This window comes from Bubalus bubalis, chromosome 21 (genome assembly GCF_019923935.1).
Source record: "Bubalus bubalis isolate 160015118507 breed Murrah chromosome 21, NDDB_SH_1, whole genome shotgun sequence".
In the NCBI taxonomy this organism is placed as follows: Eukaryota; Metazoa; Chordata; class Mammalia; order Artiodactyla; family Bovidae; genus Bubalus; species Bubalus bubalis.
The window spans coordinates 28,116,699-28,143,184 of record NC_059177.1 but is presented as its reverse complement, the minus strand read 5'-3'; the positions used below and the strand labels follow the sequence as shown (position 1 = coordinate 28,143,184).

General features: G+C 42.7%; 1 protein-coding gene and 1 long non-coding RNA gene across 3 annotated transcripts in view; both read right to left on the bottom strand.

The window, feature by feature from the left end:
* Positions 1–4,564, bottom strand: part of LOC123330995 — a 41,441-nt gene extending 36,877 nt beyond the window's left edge. The window contains exon 1 of the long non-coding RNA XR_006547376.1: positions 4,021–4,564. This is a non-coding gene — a long non-coding RNA (uncharacterized LOC123330995). The remainder of the gene's footprint in view (positions 1–4,020) is intronic.
* The window catches only part of PDZRN3 (PDZ domain containing ring finger 3), a 272,619-nt gene that overhangs the window by 184,659 nt on the left and 61,474 nt on the right, over positions 1–26,486 (bottom strand). The window lies entirely within an intron of this gene.

The following is a 26,486-nucleotide window of genomic DNA, read 5'->3' as shown; positions in this document are numbered from 1 at the left end:
CCAGAGTTCACTCAAACTCACGTCCATCGAGTCGGTGATGCCATCCAGCCATCTCATCCTCTGTCATCCCCTCCCCTCCTGCCCCCAATCCCTCCCAGCATCAGAGTCTTTTCCAATGAGTCAACTCTTCGCATGAGGTAGCCAAAGTACTGGAGTTTCAGCTTTAGCATCATTCCTTCCAAAGAACACCCAGGACTGATCTCCTTTAGAATGGACTGGTTGGATCTCCTTGCTGTCCAAGGAACTCTCAAGAGTCTTCTCCAACACCACAGTTCAAAAGCATCAAATCTTTGGTACTCAGCTTTCTTCACAGTCCAACTCTCACATCCATACATGACCACTGGAAAAACCAAAGCCTTGACTAGACAGACCTTTGTGGGTAATGTCTCTGCTTTTGAATATGCTATCTAGGTTGGTCATAGTTGAGTAAGGAACCTCCATAGGTTCCAAGGAGTAAGCGTCTTTTAATTTCATGGCTGCAGTCACCATCTGCAGTGATTTGGAAGCCCCAAAAAATAAAGTCTGACACTGTTTCCACTGTTTCTCCATCTATTTCCCAAGAAGTGATAGGACCAGATGCCATGATCTTCGTTTTCTGAATGTTGAGCGTTAAGCCAACTTTTTCACTCTCCTCTTTCACTTTCATCAAGAGGCTCTTTAGTTCCTCTTCACTTTCTGCCATAAGGGTGGTGTCATCTGCATATCTGAGATTATTGATATTTGGGTATTTGTACTGACATCATTTCTTTAAAAAAAAAATAAAACAAAACAAAACAGAATCTTATACGGCTATTGGAAAGAGTCCTCTCAGCTAGAGGTTCTCAAAGTGGGTTCCCAGAACCAGCAGCATCAGCACAGCCTGGGAACTTACAAATGATGAATCTCGGACCCCACTCCAGATGTCCTGCACTAGAAATTCTGGGGTTGCAGCCTGCAGGTCTGTGTTTTCACAAGCCTGTCAGGGGATTCCGCGGCATACTCATGTTTTTGAGAATCATTCCTCAAGAGCACTGGTTCTCAACGCTGCCTCTGTGTTATTAATGCCTGCAGAGCTTTTAAAACTACCAATACCTGATCCCACTCCAGATCAATTAAACCAGAAATATCTGAAGGGGGGCCCTTGGCTGCAGTCTTCACTGAAAATTTCCCCAGTTGCTTTAGCGCACAGCCCAAATAAAAAGCCACTGTTGCCCATGAGCAGACCTGCTCTGTTTAAGGTAAATCTCACCGCAACAGACATTTTAGTGATCCCCAAAGCAACTTAATTATTGTGGAATGAGTATTGCTTTCTAAAAATAAAGCGATATTTATGTACTACAACTTTGACCGATAGAGGGCTTTCTCTAATATAAAGTTTGGGTATTTGAAAGAAGGCACGTGCCAGCAATCAGGGCAAGAAAAGGATGCTTGAATGAATGCTCAAGAAAATAACAACATCAGCCTCTGAGTCTGCTTCAGAAATCAGCAGATTCCTTGAGACAGGGGTCAGGTGGACAGCGATGCTCCAAGCTGTCCCTTGCCCTGCAGAAGCAGAATGTTCCAGAATGTTCTTTTCAGTGTTTATAATGAAGGTACCAGCAAGAAAACCAGCTGAGGCTCAACAGCAGAGAGTTCTGGATGCTTTCAAGGAGCCATGGGTAATCTTTCTGCATCTATCATCATCCCAGTTGATGTTTACAATAATCAACGGTGAAGTCATTCCCTGCAGTTCAAGTGAAAGGAGATGACATGGAGATGGAAGCCACTCCGTGTCATCTGATGGAGGCAGCATCGCATGTGCAGGGTTTCCAGCAGCCACCCTTTCAGAAGCTACTGGTTCGGCCTCTGAGCCTCAAACAACTGATTGAGAGCAAACCGGCCTCCAATAGCATCTCCTGACAGGTGGCACCTGCTCGTGTGCGGCTTCTGAAACATGACCCATGCCCATCACGATGCAGGAAAGCAGCACACTGGTCTGATTTGGCTTCCTCATGTGTCAACTGTGATGTTCACATCACTTTACACTCCTTTCAAGAGACATCACATGTACACCCATGGCTGATTCATGTCAATGTATGCAAAAACCACCACAACACTGTAATTAATTAGCCTCCAATTAAAATAAATAAATAAATTTAAAAAAGAGAGAGACATCATGCTTGGGAAGCCCTACTCTACAGGGTAGAGTTTTTGTCTTCAAATTCTTTAGAAATAGGTTCAAGTATGTACTTGTGCATAGTAGCTCCTTTCCCTCATTCCCCAATAGTTCTCTTTACTGAGGTCCCCTAGTTCCAGATTGAATATCCAACTCCAGTAAATATACCCTTTGTTCACAGGCTGCAGATCGTAAACTTGGCCACTCTACACTCTTCAGTCTAGGTTCCAGTATAGTTCATGTTCATCGCAACGTGACAGTTCACAAGGAAGAGAGACAGTGAAGCACTGTATCTGGAACACAGACTCTACAGACAGACCAACAGGGCCCCACACTGGCTGCTCCACTTACAGGCTGTGTAACCTCAGTAAACATTATTTTGATTTGAAGCCTCAGTTTCTGCATCTGTAAATGGTGGTGGTAGTTTAATTGCTCATTGTATCTGACTCTTTGAGATCCCATGGACTATAGCCTACCAGGCTCCTCTGTGCATGGGATTCTCCAGGCAAGAATACTGGAGTTGAGTTGCCTTCTCCAGGGGATCTTCCTGGCCCAGGGATCGAACCCATGTCTCCTGAGTCTCCTGCACTGCAGGCAGATTCTTTACCGCTGAGCCACCAGGGAAGCTCCCCATCTGTAAATGGGGATAATGATATTACCTACTGGTGGGTTACTGTATGGAATAAAGGAATCTGCATTTCCTATCTGATTCTTCATCTAGGAAAACACCTTTCTTAATTCCAAAAGCAGTCTTTCAAAATGCATAGAGACAGCAAAGTCAGACACCAAATTTACAGGAATCTGTGTATATGTGGAGATGAAGGGGATAGGACTGCTTGAAGCTGGAAATTGGATGATATCTTCCTTCACAGTATATACCCCTTAAAAAACTTTCAAGGCTTTATGGTAAAATGTCAACAACTATTAGACTATGCCCACATCATTGTTTTACTCACTTTTCACAGTACTTGAGTATATTTAAATCTTGAGTATAATATCTTCTGAAAAATAAACTTAAGGAAGGCAAGCAAAACGAAAAAGCATGCATGAAATCCTTAGATTTAATCACTCTTGCGAAAAAAAAAAAAAAAATGAACACCAACTCATAAACTACACAGAAATTATGTTTTTGACTATTTTCCAAAGCTCCAGTACTGCCAATTTTCAGTTTACGTTTAATTTTGTCACTTCTAGTATGGTTAGGTAAGGAAATGTATATGTAGTTTTAGAGATGGATACTGAGGTACACTTCAGAACAGAAAGAAAAAAACGAGGAAAGGAGGAAGGGAAGAAAGAAAGAAGCAAAGAAAGCAAAAATGGAAAAAATCATGATCTATATTGAGTGCAAGTAACAGTTAAAGTTATTCTTACAGTTGTTCAGTGCTCCTTTGGCTACACTTGAAACCTACACAATTATTTTTCCTAATTCTAATATTAGAAGCCTATTGATAAAATCTTGAAAGTGGTCAAGAAACATATTCTTTGGGTGCTACAACCTTTAAGTAGTAGACTAATAATCCCTTTGTTATATGTTGTTTTTTAGTTGCTAAGTCGTGTTTGACTCTTTGTGACCCCATGGACTGTAGCCCGCCAGGCTCCTCTGTCCATGGAATTCTCCAGGCAAGAGTACTGGAGTGCACTGTGACTGCATTCTCCAGGGGATTTTCCCAACCCAGGGATCGAACCCATGTCTCTTCCATTGGCAGGCAGGTTCTTTGCCACTGAGCCACCTGGGAAGCCCTTTGCTAAACATTATTTGATTTATTTTTCGCAGCATCACTATGGCCATTATGTTTCCCTTGATGGACCACTGAAAAATCCAAGGCCCAGACAGGGTTAGGAACTTGCTTAAGGCTAGTCGCCAAGAGGCAGCTAAGCCGAAATACCTGTCCATGTTTGAGTGACTCTGATGCCTGTGGTCTTCCAGGTCCCTTCACTGCCACTCCTTCCTTGTGGATGGTCCCCTCTACTTCACTTCAGAGACAATTTCTGCAAAGGAAAACAGCCAGCTCCCTGGAGCACATTCACTTTCCGACTTCCTTCGCAAGCCCCCTTCTTCTGTCCCCAGAAGTCACTCTCTTCTTTGGACCTTGGTGTCCTTACTTCAACACTGCTTCTTGGATTTGAGACAATAAAGGAATAAACAGGTACAGGTAAAGCTACAAACCATAGCAGAGTCTCTGGATGTAGAAGTGCTATATAAATAATCACTACTATGCTTGTGATTAGGTACTATTTACCCAATTGCTCACCACTCAAAATTATCCCCACCCCCCACCACTGCACCTGAGCAATATCTTAGTAACTTTAATTGGAGACTAATCATATCTAGGGGCTTTCCTGGTCAGTCAGTTAGTTCAGTCACTCAGTCGTGTCCGACTCTTTGTGACCCCATGGACTGCAGCACGCCAGGCCTCCCTGTCCGTCACCAACTCCCGGAAAAGAATCTGCCTGCCAATGCAGGAGGCACGGGTTTGACCCCTGGGTCGGGAAGATCCCATGGAGAAGGAAATGGCAGCTCCAGTTGCCAGTATTCTTGCATAGAAAACCCCATGGACAGAGGAGACTGGCAGGCTACAATCCATGCGGTCACAAAGAGTCAGACACAACTGAGTGACCGTACACACACGTAATCATATCTAGACAGCAGGTTTACTGAGGAAATCACACAATTATCTCATTTTTTCTTCATGACTCTAGAAAATTAGGGTATTTTTTCCCTCAAAGTATGAACTATTATAAAAAGCAGATTTTTGTGAGTGTGTATGGGTCTCTGTGTGTCCGTCCATGATAGCTTTCAAAGGGACAAATCATTTTTTATCAACTAGATTCTGTAGAAACTACGACAAAGATTACATGAAAAATTACTGCTGAGACATCATGATTTGTGTGAATTTTAACTGGATCAATCTAGCTGTCTGCCTGTGGAATATTTGCCCAGAGAACACAGCTGCCGTTGCTTGGGAGAAGTATGACTGATCAACTGTTTGGAGTTTGCAGAGACTCAGATATGGTATTTGAAAACAGCTCTTCAAAATTAAGGTAAACGTTTCTATCCTTGGATAAACAGAGCACAGTTGTCCAGAGCAGAGTTGCCCAGCACGATGACTCATGCATTCTCAGCCCTGCAGCACTCAGTAACAAGCCAGGTCTACTGACTGCTCTCCACTGTGAGCTGAGTCTCTGGTAGAGACAGAGAAGGATCAGGTGACCCCAGCCCCAATAATCTAAAGAGGTAAAACTAACAAGTAAAGTGGATAATTAAGGGCACAGGTAGAGGATACAAAGAGAGGAAAACATTTTGAGAATGTAAATGGTAGTAAAAAGATAATTAGCATTCTTTAAAACATTATCTCACTTATTCTTCATGACTGAAGTAAGAAGTATTATCCCCACTTTATATTTGAAGAAGCTAAAGGTCATCAGAGTCAGCATTTGAATCCAAGCCCTCTGATTACACGGTTTGTATCCTGAAGCTTTCCAGTATATGATTTCAGAACATAGGATAAGGACCAACAATACAGGCTGGAGTGGCTGGTTGGCAAAAATGACATAGAAGAGTCTGAAAAAAACTATTTTTTTCAGTTCTGGCAAAGGATTGGGAGGATGTGAGACGGGCATGGACAGGAATGAGGAGAGATGCTGAAATATACATGGCATCCACATGATCAGGACACTCATCCTGACCAGAGTCTATATAAGGGGTGTAAGGGAAACAATAAGAAAGAATGGGGGTGAGGAAAAAGAAACCTACAACTGTGTGCAAATGTCTCCCCGGCAGCTGGAGATGCAAGGCAGAGACACATGAAGCCCAGAAACCCAGGTGTTAATCAGCACAGCACTGCTCAGTGAAGAGTTTATGTAGTTATGAGATGGAAAAGAGAGGATCAAAGTCTGGGTGTGAGTAACAGTGACTATTTAAGGCAGGAGAAAGAAGCAGGAAAAAGGAATATGCAGTTTAATGGACTTATATACCTATAAGATTCTATTTGGGCTTCCTTGGAGGCTCGGCAGCAAAGAATCTGCCTGCCAATCCAGGAGATGTTGAGTTGGATCCCTAGGTTGGAAAGATCCCCTGCAAAAAGGAACAGCAACCCACTCCAGTATTCTTGCCTGGGAAATCCCATGGACAGAAAAGGCCAGCAGGCTACAAACCATGTCCGGCAAAAGAGTCGGATATGACTTAGGCCCTAAATAACAAGGTTCTATTTAGATCAAATCCCAGTTGGGAAACTTACTAGCTTTATTACTTTGGTCAAGTTCAAATTTTCTCTAATATAAAATGGGGAAAATAAGGATACTTATCTCACAGGGCTGATGTGAGGATTAACACACGCACATACACACACACACACACACTCCAATGATAAAACTAATGCTGGGCACACAGTTAAGCACTTGCTAAGTGTCTGCTTATTATCGTTGTTATTGTTGTCATCATCGCCACCATTCATATAAGCTTAGTCTATAGCACCGTGTGTAGCTGAGAGCAGTTAGAAACAACCTCAATGTACATTCAGAGGGAAATGGCCACCCATGGAATACCATGAGACAGTTTAAAAAACTGGAGTCGAATTCTGTGTATTCTAGCCTGGAAAGGCCTTCAAGATATAAAGTAACAGAAATAAGCTAGATTCCAGAATTCTCATCCATACACATTAATTCTGACAAGGCAGTGACAATGATGAGTGTCACACAAACATCTTAGTAATTTCGTAGCAGAATGAGTCTTTGCAGACCCCATTGTGGTAGGGAGAACAGTTTTCTATAGAGATGCATTTAGCTGGGCCAAGCACATTGTGAGGCCTGGGCCAAAGCCCTCAGTGGCAGAGAAAGAACCAGATTCCAACAAGCCTGACTGGCTGTCGCCTGCCTTAATCACCAGACAGAGCAGATAAGCTGCACAGGGGATAGAAAAATTAAACATGTCTGTTTTACTTTTTAGAGGCAATTAGGGATTTATAGCCAAAGTGTTGTAATTTTTTGGATCACAGCCAGGAATTTTTTTTTTTTTCTTTCAAGGAAGATGATTATGCCACTGACATTCTAAAGGACCATTTTAGAGCCACTTCTTTATTCCCCTAGAACCAGGACTAGTTACTAAAACCTAGCCATGTCCCTTGGGACAAGAAAGCAAAATTTTAAGTATGAGGCACTGAAGAAGCTCTCAGAAGGAGCACGTTTGTTCTCAGAGTAAAACAATAAAACAAAACAGCTGCAATGGTTATCAAAAGGCAGAGCCAAACTGAATCCACAAACCCATAGGGAGAACCCTAATTTGCAGAGATTCCTACAGTCCAGGATGTTTAGAAACAGCTCAATTCTCTTAAGTAATTAAAACTTTCCCACTGACATTTTGTAAAAATGATTGTTCTCCCTGGCTTTCCCTTTCCTTATGAAAAATAAGGGCTGTCTTCAGGCCCGCTCCAGCATGATGACCTCCCATTCCACATAACTTGAGTCTGAATCAACGCCACGTCTCAAAGTCCTCAAGTCTGGAAAGATAAAACTGACAAGATATGCACAGTGAATTTACAGGCTAGAGAAAGGGCAACTACGAAAAGAACAAAATTTGGGATATGGAGAGATGACAGGGAGAGGTTGATGGTGACCTTAAATTCAGAAATTCTCTATTTCTGAATTGAAAGCAACTATTGTTTAAAATGTATAAATTTAAAAGAACAGGTTTAAACACAAGACTGTTTCCAGCTGGATCTCTGTCTTTCTTTTGTGTCCTTATAAATGATATATGAAAGTCACTCAGTTATGTCTGACTCTTTGCAACCCCATGGATTGTAGCCTGCCAGGCTCTTCTGTCCACGGAATTCTCCAGGCCAGAATACTGGAGTTGAGTATGCCATTCCCTTCTCCATGGATCTTCCCAGCCCAGGGATCAAATCCAACCCAGGGATCAAACCCAGGTCTCCCGCATTAAAGGCAGACTGTTCACATCTGAACCACCAGGGAAGCCCTTTTGAGTCCTTACGCATAGGTAAATACACACATACATTCAAACAAACACCCAGTACTGAACACATTCAGGGTGCTGTGCCAATCATTGAAGATGGCAAAGTGATTCTGAAAAGACAGTGATTACAACATCTTCTAAGGAGTCAAAAGAGAAAATTCTGGAAAATTCCCCCATTGCTCAACTTTCTTTCCTGAATCCATCACTGATTTGAGAAATTCTTTCAACTTTCAAAATCCTCATCTTAAAAAGGACATAATTACTAGAAATGCACTCTCTACACTTTGAAATTTTTAGACTGGCTTAAACACAAGGAAATCTCAAATATAATAAGCAATAATCATTCATAATCTCTATTTCTCACTTAAAACAATTTGAATTAAAAGGTAAGACCTTGCCAAAAACAATTTTAGGCATTAAATAATATAAACTTACATAGAATAACATAGCATTATTTTATAATAATATAAAGTTATATTAAAATACAATAAATATCTAATACAAGGCACACATAATTTTGTCCTTTTCCTATTGGCAAATGTAAAGAGTCGCATACGACTCTTTGCAACCCGATAGTCTGTGGAATTCTCCAGGTCAGAATACTTGAGTGGGCAGCCATTCCCTTCTCCAGGGGATCTTCCCAACCCAGGGATCTGAGGTGGAGCTGATATTATAGTAATAATAGAAATAAAGTGTGATTCTTTACTGTTTGAGCCACCAGGGAAGCCCAAAATAATACTATGCCACCAAAAAGAGCTATCAAAATTTACATAAATATTTTCATCAAGAAATTTTAGATATTTAGATTAACGAAAGGGAGGTAAAATACTGTTTCAAAAAGTCTTTTTATTCCTTCAATGAATATTTAGGTAGGGTCTGGTGCTGAGGACAAAACAGTGTACAAAACAGGGCGAGGAGGACATTCATCAAATAATCCTAATATGCAGCAACTACAGACTATGTTTGGAGGTGATTTCGTGCCAGGGATCAAAGGCAACCCTGAAGAAATTAGATGTGAGCAGCTTTCCAAAGGACATTGAGATCACTGGGCAGGTTTGTGGAAGCCACGCAGGAATGGGGGGACTTCCAGCTCTGAGGGTGTCCCCCACTTGTCACTACGGAAGCTGCTGGGGGCAGTGATTTAAGTGTCATGAAAGGAATTCCACTGTGAGCCTGAGTGAAGGGTACCTGAGCGAGGACTGCTCCCTCTGCCCTGCTCTGCCCCTAGGACTCGGCTGCCTCCCTGCCCTCCCCTCTGAGTGCCGGGGGGATGAGGTTGCTCTCATCCTGCTCCTCACCTTCTAGGTCCCCTGTGTGGGCATACTCTGTCACCCAGTCGTGTCTGACTCTCTGTGATCCTGTGAAGTGTAGTCCGCCAGGCTCCTCTGTCCATGGGATTTCCCAGGCAACAATACTGGAGTGGGTTGCCATACCCTCCTCCAGGGAATCTTCCCAACCCAGGGATTGAACCTGAGTCTCTTGTGTCTCCTGCACTGGCAGCTGGATTCTTTACCAGCACACACCTGGGAAGCCCTCTGAGTCCCTGAGGCAGAGTTTATAAGGGTGAGACACACTGCAGTAGGGCTGGTGTGGGTGAAATAAGAATGGGGTCCCTGCATAGGATGGTGGAAGCCTGCTCCCTGGTTCCTCCCTCCCCTAGCTCCTTCAGGAGGAAAATACCCACAGCCTGGGGTTTCTGAACTCACAAACAGCTCAAGGATGGGAAGCCAGCTGCTTTCAAAAAGAAACAACACAAGTATTCTTTATAAGACTTTTTCCATTTCCGGAAAAAAAAAAAAAAGTAGCGTATTAAAGACAACAGCTGCTTCAAGTTAATAAAATCTGAAGTCTCTTTGCTTGGAAACTGATCACTAGTTTTAACTTGGAAAGCTGGATTTCTGTGACGATTTCTCATCTTTCGATTTGAGTCCTTTGTCCTTGGGGTGGTAATAAAACTGAGTGTGTGGTTACTTTTTATCCTTAATTTAGGTCAGTAATGACCCATATAAAATCTAAGGCCTCATATTAAAAACTATGCAACCAAACTAGTAGGTGTAAATAAAAGTAATTACAAATTACAAATTATTATGTTGGAATGTATCTCAGCATTTTTCATCAATCTCTTTGGCTATTTTCTTTCATTTAACATTTAAAGGTCATATCTTATGTCTAAATATGAACATGGCTAAAGAATATTTAAAGATATGAAAGACTATACAGTCATAACGATTTCAAAAAGGCAGGCAGTTTAATAAAGTCTTAAAACATCATTTCAAATCATTTGAATAACCCCAATAAGCAGTGAGTTTCAGAACATAAATACCATTTAGTTCAACTTGTGTCTTACACACAAGGAGAGAAGCAAATTAAGAAAATTCACAAAGTTAGGTGGTTTCATCTCAATGTTTTTTTCTTTGTATAAAAATAAGAGAGTAGATCCTTTATGGTCTGAGCCACCTGGGCAGAAGCAACACCAAAATATCAGCCGTGGTGATCGCTGCCTGGTGGGTTCTCACTCTGCCACATAGTTTCCCATATGTTCTATAAAATGAAAATACTTTACTTTCATAATTTCAAAAACAAGTTTTACATCTTTATTACGTACTTTCTGTCTTTAGGACTAAAGAACTCAAATACAGAAAAACTGTTTCCAAAAATAACCCTCTGTAATGCAACCGTTATTTTTGTATCATAAAAATAAAATCCACGGCTAGCTGTGTATAGACAAGTAAAGCTTCCTGGGCATCTGAAAAAACAAGCAACCAACTCCAAAAGCCTCCAGGAACATATCTGGAAAGCTAGCAGGCAGATTATTTAAGTGCTAAATATTAGGTTAAATATCCTGATCTTTGCACAATGAGAGGTCTTTTATAAGATACAAATATCACAGCATGGTTCAAAAATACCATTATTTTGAAAACTAAATTTTTTTATTCTAACATATAATAACTTTCCTCCCCAGTTCCCGCCCCCCAAATTATCATAAGCTTAGAGTATCCGGTCAATTGAAACAGAAAAGGAAGCAACACTGACATGCTTCATTCCTCACTGGCCCCCGCAGGGATCAAAGCACACCAAGTACCCAGGCCCCGAGTGTGAACATGCCAACTCTCCTTGCTTCTCCTTCTGCCATCCAGCCTCCCTCCTGGTCAGGGGCTGTGACCCCCGGACTGATAAGGTGAGGAGAGAAGCACGTGGCTCTAGCCTGGAGAGAGTTCATTCTAAGATGCTTGTCTATGCAAAGGGCAGGGAGGGGCAGGCTATAATTTTAATGACCTAAATACTCTGCATCAGCCTCACAGTAAACTCTTATATCACACACTCTCATGAGCCTTTCCATCCCATCACTGCTGCCACAGCCAGGAACACCTGAGATCTGTGGGAGCTTCTGAAAGAGGAGTCCAGAAGCTTCCAAGGACATGGGACTGCCCTCTCAGCGAGCTGCCAGATGCTCCAAGTCTGCCCAACAACTCATCATGGAGTCTGCTGTACACACGGCACCAGGCTTAGAATAACGCTTCAGCAGAGATAAAACTGGACTCTTCCCCTCCACAAGTGCCCAGGTACACCCAGCAATCAGGACTCCCAGGTAGCCTCAATTAGCCAGGGTTGGTGCACGGCAGTTTCCTGGCTAACATCTTTAAGTGGGTTTGGATTCATTCCATTCTGCCTAGTCGACAATGTCCTTCCCAAACTGAAGGCCTAACCGAGGAAGAGTTGCTCAAATCTGTGCTTCTTAGAAGTACAGTTGCTGCCGAAAAATGCCCTGAACTTTGTTTCCAGAAAAGGAGAAAACAGGAACCCCTAATGATAATGGTGTTAATAAAAGATTAGGTGATGCCATTAAATGGGGTCTAATCTAAAAAATATGTTGACGCAGGAATCCAAACAAAAACCCTCAGAACTTGTCTAAGGAGTTCACATTAAGGAGAAACTCCTCTCTGATTGGTGCCATCACATCTTAAATATCCCTCTCACCCACTTGTTACTTTCCTCTTGCACCAGGGTTGCAGGCCTTAAACTTGGTGTTTTGTGCTGATCCTATGACACTGTTTTCCCTGCTCATTGAAACACATTCGACGGCTTGGTCAAAACCCTTTTTTCCATCAGATAACTCTAGTAGCATTTTGTCGTTTTTAACTTCATTCAAGACAATTTTGTTAGCCTGTCATGTCATCGTGCATTTAAAAAAAAAAAAACCTTATCAAAATTGGTGAATTTTTGTGTAGCCATTATAATATTGAAGATGAAAGGAAAAAAGCAACATTTCTGGCATATTATACTTTGTTACTTCAAGAAAGGTAAAAATCCAACAGAAATGCAAAATAAGATTGTACAGTATATGGAGACAGTGCTGTGATTGATCGAATGTGTTAAAAAGTAGTTTGTGAAGTTTCATGCTGGAGATTTCGTGCTGGATGATGCTCCACAGGTGGGCATACCAGTTGACAGTGATCAAATCATGCTATTAATTCAGAATAATGAGAGTTATACCATGTGGGAGATGGCCAATGCACTCAAAATATCCAAATCAAGCCCTGAAAATCACATGTGCCAGCTTGGTTATGTTAATTGCTTTGATGTTTGGGTTCCACGTATGTTAAGCAAAAAAAACCCTTCTTCACTGTATTTCCACATGGGATTCTCTACTTAAATTTAAAGAAAATGTTCCATTTTTAAAACAAATTGTGACAGGAATATAAAATGGACACTGTAACATAATGTGGAATGGGCGAGATTGTGGGGCAAGTGAAATGGACCACCACCAATCACAGCAAAGGCCAGCTTTATCCAAAGAAGTTCCTTTGGTTTTTCAGTAAAAACTAAAAGACACATTTTTCATTTTCACCAAGAACTTCATTGACCAATGTACTCACCATTTTGTTCTACAGTCTTACAGGGAATTGGATTTTTTTCCAGTAAGAGAATTTTGTAGAGACTGAAATACATGGAAATCTGAAGGTGCAATGTCTGGTGAATACAGCGGATGAATCAGAACCTCTTAGCCAAGCTGTAATAATTTTTGCCTGATCACCAAAGAAACACATGGTCTTGCGTTATGCTGATGAAAGATGATGCATTTTCTGTTGACTGATTCCAGACAGTTTTCTGTCGAGTGCTGCTTTCAGTTGGTCTAACTGGGGGCAGTACTTGTGGGAATTAACTGGTTTTCCGGAAGGAGCTCATAACAGAGGACTCCCTTTCAATTCCACTATATATAACAGTTACTGCATTTTCCACTCATGCAAGGAAGACGTTCTTTTTAAAATAAATTCACATTTTAAAAGAGTGAATTTAAATAAAAATATTAAATAAGAAACAATTTAGATCACAGAAAAACCAGCAGCGGTGGGTGGATATCTGAAGTCCAGCCAAGGCTACAATGCAGGTTCAGTGTGCATGCGATTAAATACAAGACAAAAGCTAAACAACTAGAAAATATCCTACCATAATATTATTTCAGTTCTTCCTTAGAATCAGTATTTATATATACAGAGGACCTGTGTGAGCATATAGTTCATTTACAAGCCCCAGATAATATGTCTGTCAAGGGCGGCAGAAGCCCTGGCCACTGTCCCTAACATGATCTGAATAGAATGGCTAATGTCAAACCTTCTCTCTGCGCATGACATCTCCCCAGAGTCTGCTGTACCAGAAAGTGCCTATTCTCAAGGTAACCAACAATCTGAGATATCAACAAGACTTTCATCCAAGAAGGAGTAAAATCTGGTTCCTCAAAGCCTTATAAAACTTTCCCTTAAACCTCAAGAGAACTTCTTTCAATTGCTAAGTGCTGCACTTGGCAATTTACACATATCCTCCTAATTTGATTTTCACAAGGTTCCTATTACTTAGCAGTAGTAAAATACCACTGGTTCCAAATTGGGAAAGGACTACGACAAGGCTGTAATACTGTCACCCTGTTTATTTAACTTATAGGCAGAGTACATCATATGAAACGCCGGGCTGGATGAAGCACAAGTTGGAATCAAGATTGCCGGGAAAAATATCAATAACCTCAGATATGCAGGTGACACCACCCTTATGGCAGAAAGTGAAGAAGAACTAAAGAGCCTCTTGATGAAAGTGAAAGAGGAGAGTGAAAAGATGGCTTGAAACTCAACATTCAAAAGACTAAGATCATGGCATCTGGTCCCATCACTTCATGGCAAATAGATGGGGAAAACAGTGAGAGACTTTATTTTGGGGGGCTCCAAAATCACTGCAGATGGTGACTGCAGCCATAAAATTAAAAGACACTTGTTCCTTGGAAGAAAAGCTATGACCAACTTAGACAGCATATTAAAAAGCAAAGACATGACTTGGCCAACAAAGGTCCGTCTAGTCAGAGCTATGATTTTTCCAGTAGTCATGTATGAATGTGAGAGTTGGACCATAAAGAAAGCTGAGTGCCGAAGAACGGATGCTTTTGAATTGTGGTGTTGGAGAAGACTCTTAAGAGTTCCTTGGACTGCAAGGAGATCAAACCAATCCATCCTAATGGAAATCAGTCCTGAATATTCATTGGAAGGGCTGATGCTAAAGCTGAAACTCCAATACTTTGGCCACGTGATGCGAAGAACTGACTCATTGGAAAAGACCCTGATGCTGAAAAAAATAGACGGCAGGAGGAGAAGGGAGTGACAGAGGTTGAGATGGCTGGATGACTCAATGGACATGAGTTTGAGCAAGCTCTGGGATATGGTGAAGGACAGAGAAGCCTAGTGTGCTGCACTCCATGGGGTGGCAAAGAGCTGGACACACCTTAGCAACTGAACAACAAATGACAGACAAGACTTTCCGTAAGAAAACTTGCATCACTGTATATAACACATGGGACAAAAATTGGGAAACTACTTACACATACCATTCAGTGGCTTATCAGACACATTTTGCTTCATATCTGGAAATACTCAACCTACTCATTCAAAGGTGCTTCAACAAACCTTTATAAAATCTGCCAGTTTTGTCTGGCCCCTTTCTCGTCATCCTGAGATGATGGCATAGGTTTTGGCAGATTGACCTCTCTGGTGGAACTACAGGGGTCCATAAGATTAATTCCCTAATTAACCATAAGATTAATTCCACAGAGAAAGAAATGCTGGAACAGGGATATTTCGGGTTAGTACTGCCAGGACTGAGCCTCACTCACGGGCAGGATCACTGCATTATCAGGATTCAGATCCTTTAATACAGAAAGCCTCCTGGCTCCTAAGACAGTCAACAAATGTCGTGGTTCACGTGCATCAAGTGGGTTTGGCATTTTTGGACCCTGAAATCTATTTGTTACACCTACATGAAGCTTGGGCTTCCCAGGTGACTCAATGGTAAAGAATCCATCTGCCCATGTAGGAGATGTGGGTTTGATTCCTGGGTCAGGAAGATCCCCTTCAGGAGGAAATGGCAACCCACTCCAATATTCTCGCCTGGGAAATCCCATGGACAGAGGAGCCTGGTGGGCTACAGTCTGTGGGGTCGCCAAAGAGTCAGATACGACTGAGCAACTAAACAATAACAACAACAACATGAGGCTTGTCAGAGAGAAACTGGATGAAGAGAGAGAGGGAAGGGGAGGAGGACAACCAATCATGTAAACAGTTCATAAACCATCTGAAAAATAAGTGCATTTGTTGATGAGCAAAACACAACCAAATAAAGGGACCTAGGAAATAAACTTTATGCAATTTTCCTACCTTTGTGTAGAAACTCTTTACTTACCACTAATCACCTGGATACTTGAATAAAATATGTGTTTTGTCTGTGATCTGACTGATCTGAGAGCAGGACAATGTTTAGTTTTGACATCTGCTCAGCTACTCGTGCAGAGCTGTTTTAAGAGAAGTGGCAAATGTTCTGAAAGCTTTCTGCCTTTCAACTATCAGGGCCCACCCCAACTTAGACAAGCCCTTGCACCCTCTGCCTGCTTCAGAACTGCTGTGTCGAGTGCAAGCTGCTGTCCTTCTGGCCACTGACCAGGATGGAGTGAGTATCCCCCCTCTGGGACTCAGCATTCCCAGAAGGAGAGGCTGTGGCAGACACCAGGGGGCAAGGGCTCCCAGGACCACAGGTGCTGATTCTATTCACTAACGGAGACTCCACCAAGAGTGTTCTCAACATGTGGGTGCTGACCATGGAAGATTCCTTTCTCAGCGTCTGACACAGCTAATCCACTCAGTTGCTAGGATGCCAGCATTTTTTAAGGAACGCCGAAATGAGCTAGTGCTGAAAAATATGGCTGTCCACCTGATGATCAGGGGAAAGGATGCTGGGGTCAGTCTTTACAAGCAGATCCTCGCCCACCATGGATGAGGTTCATGTTTGGGAAAGGCCAGTATGAACTTATCAAGTCCAGTGTCTCCATTCCTAGAAAAGCAAACTTTTTGAAAAAGTTCTCTTTCCTCATTTCTTGGTATGATTTTAAACAGATAATCACAACTTGCTACAGTGAATATCTCAAAGCAACCCAAATTATCTTCTCTCTTGGAAAAGTTTTGTTTTTTTCTTCATTAGGAATCTATCTAAGCATGCTGGACTTCAGGCAGATATATTTCGCCCGCCAAACTCCACTGCCAACATCCTCTGGGAGATTTATAAACTTTGGTCACAGAACATCCTCTGATCTGAGTCGATTTTTAATCTCCAAAACAGCACAGAAAAGCCTGAGTGCTTTTGAGTCACACATTCACAGGGATAAACAGACCAACATCCCCACAGCCGTTCTTAGCGCTATAACTGCATATGGGAGGAGCTGACACTCAATAAATTAATGTCCAACATCTAAAAACTAGCAATGAGAACTTCATTACAATTATCAGGGTTAAGCTAATAAAAGAAATCTAATAGGTGATGTAACGTGGAGTGCATGTGAACACAGCACACTCTGTTACATGATGACCATGAGATGAAATTCTTCTGAAACACTGACCCAAAAAACCCCTGATGTTAGGAGGTGTTTCATTAGGTTGAAATTAGACATGGTTTCCAGAGTTTCTTTGAAAAAATAAACAAAAAGGCTCCATTCCTTGTAAAGTACAGACAAAATATGTCATTACTCAGACCTCAATTTGCTCTTGGAGAGCCATGTAACACAAGCATCCTCCAGCCCCATGAACCCCTGATTACCACGGTCAGCCTCATCTGAGGCATGCCATGTCCTTTCTTCTGCCTTCATTTAGTCCAAGAACATCTAAAATTTACATAACTGGGGGCATACTGGATACACATGGGCATTTGCCCCACAAATCAGAGCTCAAACAGACAGACTGAACAGATTTTTGTACTGTCTTTACTTTCGTTCACTTCTTAATTTCAAAAGAGTGCAAGAGAATTCTTTACCAAAGGTTCCTAGATACACATCTCAGTTACAAGTCACCTTAAGAATGAAGTGTATGTTCTCAACATTTCCAAATCAGCTTAACCCCTGTTTCTATAAATGGAAAACACATTTTCAGGCTTTAGGGTGATCCTTACTTATCCATGGGCTGCAATGTGCCAAATTATATTTCCATTTTTTAAAAAATGGTGGATGAATTGGACAAATCAAAAGAAACGTTGAAGAGAAAGCTGAGCAGATTTGCAGAGAGAACACACCTCTTATAATCACATTTACACAGACTGAAGCCCTGTGTTTAAAAAAAGTTATCAATTTTTTGCATTTGACTGTGTTAACAATTTGGAATCTGAGGTTGAACACTTAAGGCTACCATTTTCTGTGACATCATACATAAGGCAAGGACCACTTGCCTACTGGGGATTTTCTGTAGATTTTCTATGATAGATAAGAGATTTTTAAATGCCTGAGTTTTCCACCAACTTACAGGAGGGTGGAACAGTCTTGACAAAGACCATATGGTCTCCAAGGGAAAAAATATTCAACTGTCTTTATAAAAAGGTTTGCCAACTCCTGTTGTAAATCTCACTCAACTCTTTCAATACTCTACTTTCCATACTCTTCTGTCTTTTGCCTGCCTCCCGTCCTCCTCACGTCCTGAGCCAGGCCTTCTAGAACCAAACCTATATAACTCTACGTACAAGATCTCAAAGCCAGGGCCTGACAAGCCCAGCTGAATGACCTAGAGCTGTAGACTTGGGGCTGTCACTTGAAGTCCCCCAAATTCTTGTTTCCCACCTTGAAAAAGCTTTTCATGATTGTAAAACCCACTGTATGCCTTGCAGGGCTCTTCAGATGTTAGCTGCTGTCTCCCCAGAGGACACCTGTCCATGTGACAGGCCCACCTTTTACTTAAGCATCTGGTCTTCTCTCACCAGCAGCCCCAGGATCTTGATCCAGGGTGTGTCACAGGGAGCCAGGATCCCAACCCCAGGCCCATCTGAGTTTCATCAGTTCTCCCAGCACCTGCAGCCAACTTCTCTTTTCAAAGCTTGAACCCATGGCTAAGGTCTCCTCTCTCCCCAGCTCTTCCTCTGGTGGAGCAAAAGAAAGCTGGAGTTTTCACCTGATCTAAATGATACCCTATGTCCACTGGGTTATCCAGTCCTTCCCAGGGCTAACCATGCCTCATGCCACTCAGGACCTTTCCTTCTCGTCAAAAACACCACCCCCTTCCACACTGTGACCAGCGGTAAGCCTCATCATTAAGAACACAGGCTCTAGCATCAGAGAAACATGCCCTGGAACCCCAGCTCTAATACAGCTGTGTGACACTGGCCTAATTTAACCTGCCCACTCTACTCTTTTCAGTGGGAAGATTATGGTTATTGTGAGGCTGAAGTGACAGCACGTCAGCAGAGCTCCAGGCATGCTGCCTGGTACAGAGTAAGTGCTGGATAAATGTTAGGATGATGCTCTTTGCCTTTTATTATTCTCATCATCACTATTACCACCACTCCCAATGGCTACGTTTACAATCAGTATCGAAATTATCTAAGTAGAACATTGTTCAAGTTCAGCTATACAATACTGCATGAGCTGTGTGTTCTCTGGGGCTATAAGGAAGTATCACATCCTCCAAAATTAACAGAGGTGGAAAAGGAAAAGTGAAAGTTAACCATGTCCAACTCTGCAACTCCAAGGACTGTAACCCACCAGGCTCCTCTGTCCATGAAATTCTCCAGGCAAGGATACTGGAGTGGGTTGCCATTCCCTTCTCCAGGGGATCAATCAAACCCAGGTCTCCTGCATTGCAAGCAGATTCTTTATTGTCTGAGCCACTAGGGAATAAGCCTATGCTTGCTCATCTGAAAAGCAGAAGAGTTGGATGAACTGACAGATAATGTTGCTGAATGTTGTCTCTAAGAATAAGGTGAATAAACCTGTATGCTGATTTCAACCTCCACAGCATCCCGTGAAGACGTGGCCAATCTGACAGGCTTCCAAACTGGCACTGTTTGTTGAAAACCATGTTTTCAGTGAAAAGCACTCCTGTTCTCCTGAACATCCAGCTTGGTCTTTGATATTCAACACATTTCCTGCAGCTTATTCTGTGAGATAAGGATTTTTATGCCAAAGAAATGAATGACATCTGGGAAAAGTAAAAATAAACTCGATACCTTCTCTCAACTTCAGAAAAGTCAAACATTTGAAAGCCTAAACGTTCCAAGTATTAACATAATTAGGGGAAAAAACAAGGTAGTGCAAACTTGAAATTCCCAGAGATCGCAGGATGACTGACAAGTTTGAGTTCTATTTCTATTTTCTATTGCACGAGAGAGACAAGACGGGTTTGATTTTGCAGTCAGTGTTCCTCGAACCAACTTCCTTTCCTAGTTTGCACAAAATGACATATCTTCCAGTACAAGGAATGCAGAAAACCTCAGCTGGTAAACAGGTGTGCTCACTTAGCACATTTGGATTAAAAGGCTATTTGAAAATCTTATTGATAGAGTCACATAACCTGTGAGCACAGCACTCCTCTCATACTGATGGAGAAGCTGTCATCGCAGAACTCCCAGGAGGATAACCTGACCTGATGGTGGGAACCTTCCACCAGAACTATCGCTCCGTTCCAATTTTGTCAAATGTTCATAATCTGAGAGCAACAGACACATCCGTGAAGGGGGCGTCCGGGAGGATGGACCTGGAATGGCAGTGACCACTTACTGTCTGCTCACTTCTTTCTCACCTTTTCTTTGACAGACAAGCCATGTTTTAGTCACCCCCAGAGAAAAGTGACTAGATCCCAACTGGTCCCGGCCAATCAGGGCATTTCAGGTCCCATAACTGGGTTAGCAGTGTGACCCCCTTGTGTCCAGCTAGACTATAAAGGTACAATCTCTGCTAGGGCTTCCAGGAAAGCATCTTTTACACTAAGACAGAGAGACAAGGAGACTACCTCTTGCTGCTGTCCCTGGAGGCTGTCATGTCATGTCATCTAGATACGATGCCAGGATCTTTGATGGCCATCTTTAGACCACCAAGAGACCAAGTGAACATACCAAGGACAGCCAAGAAGAACCTGGGTCCCTGACAAGATCACTGAGCTACTCAACTCACTGACCTGGAGAATCACCCAGTCCTTATATCTAAGATAACGTGTTTAAGCTGTTTTGATTTCAAAGTTTTGCCACCTATCATAGAAAATATCTCAAGCAATTGAATTGGACCAGTGGAAACATCTGAAAGTCTAGACGTTCATTAGCTATACATTCTTCAATGGTCATCCAGAACTGTATGGCTCTGCCTCACCCAAATGGCCAGATGTGAAAGGAATATGTTTTAAGAATCAAGAAGGAGCTTTTTATTGCTGACCTGGACACTTCCACATCAAGCATTCTAAATGACATGCAGATACGCTAGGAGTCAAAAAACAATGACCAACTATACACTCGGTAAAAAAAAAAAAAGGCCAGGTATGATTATTTTTAGAAACAAAAGCTCAAGATCATGGCCTATGTTTCCAAAGTTGAAAAATCTCTCAGGTGTTTAAAGTCGAACTGATGATTAACAGATTTTTATCAATTCTACTCAAGTAGAACCAGCACTGAAACTTCTTCTAATTCAAAGTCTGCTGTATTTTTTTTTAATTTTATTTTATTTTTAAACTTTACATAACTGTATTAGTTTTGCCAAATATCAAAATGAATCCGCCACAGGTATACATGTGTTCCCCATCCTGAATTTTTTAAAAATTTAAAAAATCCCCCAAAGCAAATCTTATTTACCTACCAGACATTATTTGGAAAACCACACACATTTAAGTATATACCTCTTTCATTTGTGGAAATGTATTTTCATGACAATGTTCACACCTCAAACCAACCTTCCCTTTGGTCTGCTTTCTGCCTCTGCGCATAAACATTCAATGAACAGCTTAGCCTTTAAAACCTCTTACTATACCCTCCTTGCTTAAATATTAACAAAGGGTCTCACAAGGGTCAGGCCCTGCATGAGGGCAACAAAGATGGAGGCTAGACCTTAAGGGAGTGCAGGTTCTTATGGTGGAGACAGACTAACAATACAATTAAATAACGAATACTAACAACAAGCTAATATAAAGAAGATTAAAGCTCGTGACTAATGCTAACAAGGGAATAAGAAGCAAAAGGAAACAGTGAGCAGGGAAAGAACAGTTTTACCTCAACGAGAATGAAACAAGGCCCCTCTAACAGGGAGCATATAAGCTGAGGTCTTAGGGCCAAGAAGAAACCCACCAAGGGAAGAGCCACATGAAGCCAGGCATCAAAGCCAAATGGATGCCGGTCCTGTAGCCACAACCCTCAGCAATCATATCTGTAAAACGGTACAGATCATCACTAACTTGCTTATCATCCAGGAACTTGGTATAGCTACAGAAAAAAAAAGTCCTCTTCTTTTTAAATTCAAGGTTAAAGGCCCTACCAGTAATGAATGTCCTTAATTATCAATCTTCCCTCGGAAAAGCATGAGGCTATAGTTGCTCCAAAAATATACACCTATTGCTTGCTTGGGTTTCATTCTGCATCTCTGAAGCAGTAAATGAAAACCAGTTTTGACTGGTTCCATTTTATGGCCTTGGAGATACCTGGAGATCCATGAGGCTCTCTCCAGGCAGAACTGAGAACAACTCTCCTACAGAATTTTAGTAAATGTACGTCATTACTATAATGACCAACACAACGACACTGCAAAACTACAGTGTCACGGTCACCCAAATTAGAAAGAGCCCTGAGCGGCTGGCGGAGGATCCCTGGGCAACCCATTTGATATGGTAACACGTGGCAGCAGAGGCAGCTAGCAATTTGCTGGCTGATGACCAAACCCTATTTGCGGCATACTCTTTTTACAGCCCTACCTCCTAATGCATGGTTATTTGCCACACGATTATAAAAAAATTAAATAATCAGCCACAGTGCTAAGAGAAGGTAAAATCCTGTGATTAAAACAAGTGACAAACCTATGAACGAGCGCAGGGCATTATGTTACAACCGTTTCTGTTTGATTAGGGTAAACCAGATGTGCAGTTTTTAAAAGCGATCTATACTGCAATGGGGGACATGTGTGTATGCTAAGTCGCTTCAGTTGTGTCTGACTCTTTGTGACCCCATGGACTGAAGCCCTCCAGGCTCCTTTGTCCATGGAATTCTCCAGGCAGGAATACTGGAGCAGGTTGTCATTTCTTACTCCAGGGGACAATCACGCCAATTAGAGAGCGTGGCTGAAATTCCTGTTCAGCCTTGGAGAATCCCTGAGGATGGAGGTACCATTATTCTCCTTTCCAGATGAAAAACTGATGTCCTAAGGAGTAAATGGACTTGCCCAGGGTATGTGCTGCCTCTAAAATTTGAATCAAGTTCATCTGATTCCAAACCATATGCTCTTTTTCTTCCTCACAAGGCCTCACCTGGCGAATCATGTTCCGGTCTTCTTTATTCCTTGATGAATTAGGAGTCCTAAGATTTTCCTGCAGGTCCTTCATAGGAAGGGCTCAAGATGAACACAAGCAATCTGGAGACTGTTATATGAAATGAAGACTGAGTTTCTCTCCAAATAGCCTCCAGGGAACCTCAGCGCAAGCAGGGTACCAAGCCTCCATAAGGGGGAGCGGAGGGTACCTCATCCTCGCATGATGGGGCAGATTCTGCCTCCTGGATGCCCTATTTTTCCAAGTCTCTAGGCCTCTACACTGACAACTCCCACTGCTGGAGAGGTCCTTCTCTGTCCTACTCTCTACCAAGGCTGCTCCATCCTCAGCAGGGCCCTCTGACAAGTTCCTCCACCCCCTGTACCTCCAGACACAGGCACAGACTCCACCCGGCAATACCCTCAGGGCACGGTGGCAGAGTGCATACCAGTGGCCCTCCTCACTGGACGGGGACACCTCCAGGAAGGACCTGAATTTACCTTTGTGTTTCCTCCCCAGTACAGGGCACAGTGCCTTCAAGGATCAACTTCAAAGAGATACTCATTGAGCTAAGCCAGGTGCCGGGCTGGAGGTGGCAGTGGTGGAGATAAGGCACTCTCAGGAGGTTGAGAGGAGGGTTTCTGGGTGGCCTGACATCTACTTTCTGTGTCACCTTACCTGTCCCTTAAATTCTGTGCCTTGATTTCCCTATCTGTACATGGGAACCACGGTCCTGCTCGGCCCCCACAAACCTTCAGCCAGAATGACAGGCAAAGGAAGCCAGGAGTCACTGACACCAAGAGGTGGAGAACACTATGGATGCTCTATTAACCTTCCACCCCCAACCTGCTTCCAGGGATTAAGATCCAGCTGACACATGATATATTTGGCTTTGCTTCTTGCCAGGATGTAAGCCCTGGCAAGATCTTGAGGATGTAAGCTCCAGGATCCTTACATCTTACTAGGATGTAAGCCCCAGAAGAGAGGACTCTTGTTTTCTTCTCTGCTGGATAGTGGCTCTGAGGACAGTAACTGCAGGCAGAGGGCCTCAAATGCTTCTTGAATGAATGAATAAGCAAATGAACAAGTGAATGAACAGCTAAAGAAACACTGCCTGACCAACTCACAGAGCATATACCATCCAGAAGAGGCAAGGAACGTTAACAAAATGGAGACCTGATATTTTTATGGCCATAATTACAGGGATATTTCCTTTTTTCTGTGGATTTCCCAGGTGGCACTGGTGGTAAAGAACCCACCTGCCAATGCGGGAGACAGTAAGAGATGCAGGTTCGATCCCTGGGTGGGGGAAGATCCCCTGGAGGAGGACATGGCAACCCACTCCAGTTTTCTTGCCTAGAGAATCCCGTAGACAGAGGAGCCTGGTGGACAATGGTCCATAGGGTCACAAAGAGTTCGACACAGCTGAAGAGACTTTGCATGTATGCACACACAGAGTAAAGGCTGCACGTGTATTCAATTCTTAGAAAAGACTGATGGCTGATTTCATGCTAGGTGGCACAGGAGTCCTCACATTTGTACCTTACCTGTCCCCAGACTCTCTGTAATATAATGAATGCTGCATGAACCCACACGCTCACGGCCCACAGACCTCTGCTTTAACAAAACCCTCTGGAAAAGGACGAGTCCTCTGTAAGGAAATCTATCACTCCAGCTGCCTAAATTTGGGTTTCCTCAAAGGCCAGTCTGTGACTGACCAGAGGCTCCCTATCCAAAAAGAAGCATTGGTGGAGGCCGGCAGGAGGCCCCATCCATCGGAGGGGTAAAGGTATCATGTTCCACTAGCACCGAGACTGGAGGAGGAGGAAGAGGAAGTAGAGAGGATGAAAGTGCCCGGGAAAGAAGACCTCAAGCTCCAAAATCCCTCTCTGGACTCTCACCTTCCAAGATGTTCCTAAAAACTCTCTTAAGGTGCCTGCTTTGTTCTCACCCTTAACATCTTACAAATGCATTTGCATTTGATTTTCTTTTTTCTTTTTCAAATCTACCTGGCTGGCTGTGGATGGTAAGAAAACTTATGCAGAAGACCAAGATAAGGGTCCTGATCTTTATCATAGTTACCTCTTCAACTTGCACGAAAACTCTAAATTAAAAAGCATCACTTACTCCATCCCAGATATGGACTGAGGTTTCTAAGATTCCATTTTCTCAAAGTAAGATTTTCTCAAAGGAAGATTCCACCTTCCTCAAAATGAAAGGAAGACATTTCACGTAACAACTTATATACCCACAATCTCAGCTCTCTTGCAAAGTTTCTATATACGTCATGTATAAATGCTCCAGGGTGCTTTTACTTTTCCCCTCTCTAAAAGGTCTTTGTAGCCCTTTCTTCTCAATACCCAGTGGTGAGAAAAGTGATTTATTACCTGCCACGGTAGCTACTCGGTATTCTCACCATAAATCGTGCCTCTCTGACAAAACCCTTATCTCCAAAAACAGATAGCAGCAACCATTACTGCTTTGTACGTCGATGTCCCTTTTATTTAAGAACAACTCTGTTTTCCTTATAAATCCTTAAACATATTAGTAGAAGACTCATCAGAGTAGATGCCTTCAGCGACGGGCAATCCAGCCCAAGCCTCGTGCTCACTTCTAAGAAAAGGCGAAATCCATAAGCAAACACGTGCCGCAGGGGCTGCGGCGAAGGACATTTTTCAAAGACCAGTGCCACTGGGTTGAAGTCAGCTCTGCATACCTTTTCAATCAAAGCCACAGCTGCCCCAGCAAGAAGGGTCAGAGAATTCGATCTCCACAAACAGGTGGTCCGCGCTCCATCAACAGACTCGGCCCCGAGTTCATCCCTTAGTCGGCTGCTCAGAACCCAGGGAGCAGAGGCAGCTCTGTGAAAGCTGAGAGGGACACACGTGCTTCCAGAAAAGACAGGGATGACCCATTCCCTTGAGCACAGGTGGGCATCTGCACTGACACAGGGCAGGATGGAGACTGGAATAGGGGCTTAGGTTTGGGGAAAGTGTGCCAGGTAATTTGGCACCTAAGTGAGCAAGGGACAGTGGGGTTCGGAAAATTCATCAGGTTTGTGTCAACAGAATTTTAGCTCATACCAAAAAAAGATCTCAAGAATCGCTTCACTGAGCATCTGCCTTTTACAGAGCGGCGAGCTGGAGTGCTTAGTGAGGAGTCAGGTCTCCGAGGGCAGTCTCTCTTTTCAAACCCGATAATCAAGACAATAAAAAACAAACATCCAATCTGTTTGCTCATAGCTGTGTGTTTTCTAACTTTTGATCAATTTCATGGGTGGTCAGGTGGATTGTCTTCTGTACCTCTGATCCCTCTTTCAAAGATTTTAATCAGTTCTTCCCAAAGATCAAAGTCCACTTGGTCAAAATGGGAGTTTTGCTAACTCCGAAATCACTGGGTGGAAATCCAATGCTATGTTTTATTGTAGGGGACTCCGGCTGATTAGAGAAAAGAAAAGAAGTCCCAGATCAATTCATCACAAAGTTTAGAAATATTACGAGCTTTCCTCTATCCCTCAGATGCGCTCTTCTTTCAGGGATCCCTGGACCTCACATGGATGGCAGAGAATCAAGCTACCTCCTCATCTCTGTGAACAACCCCCCAT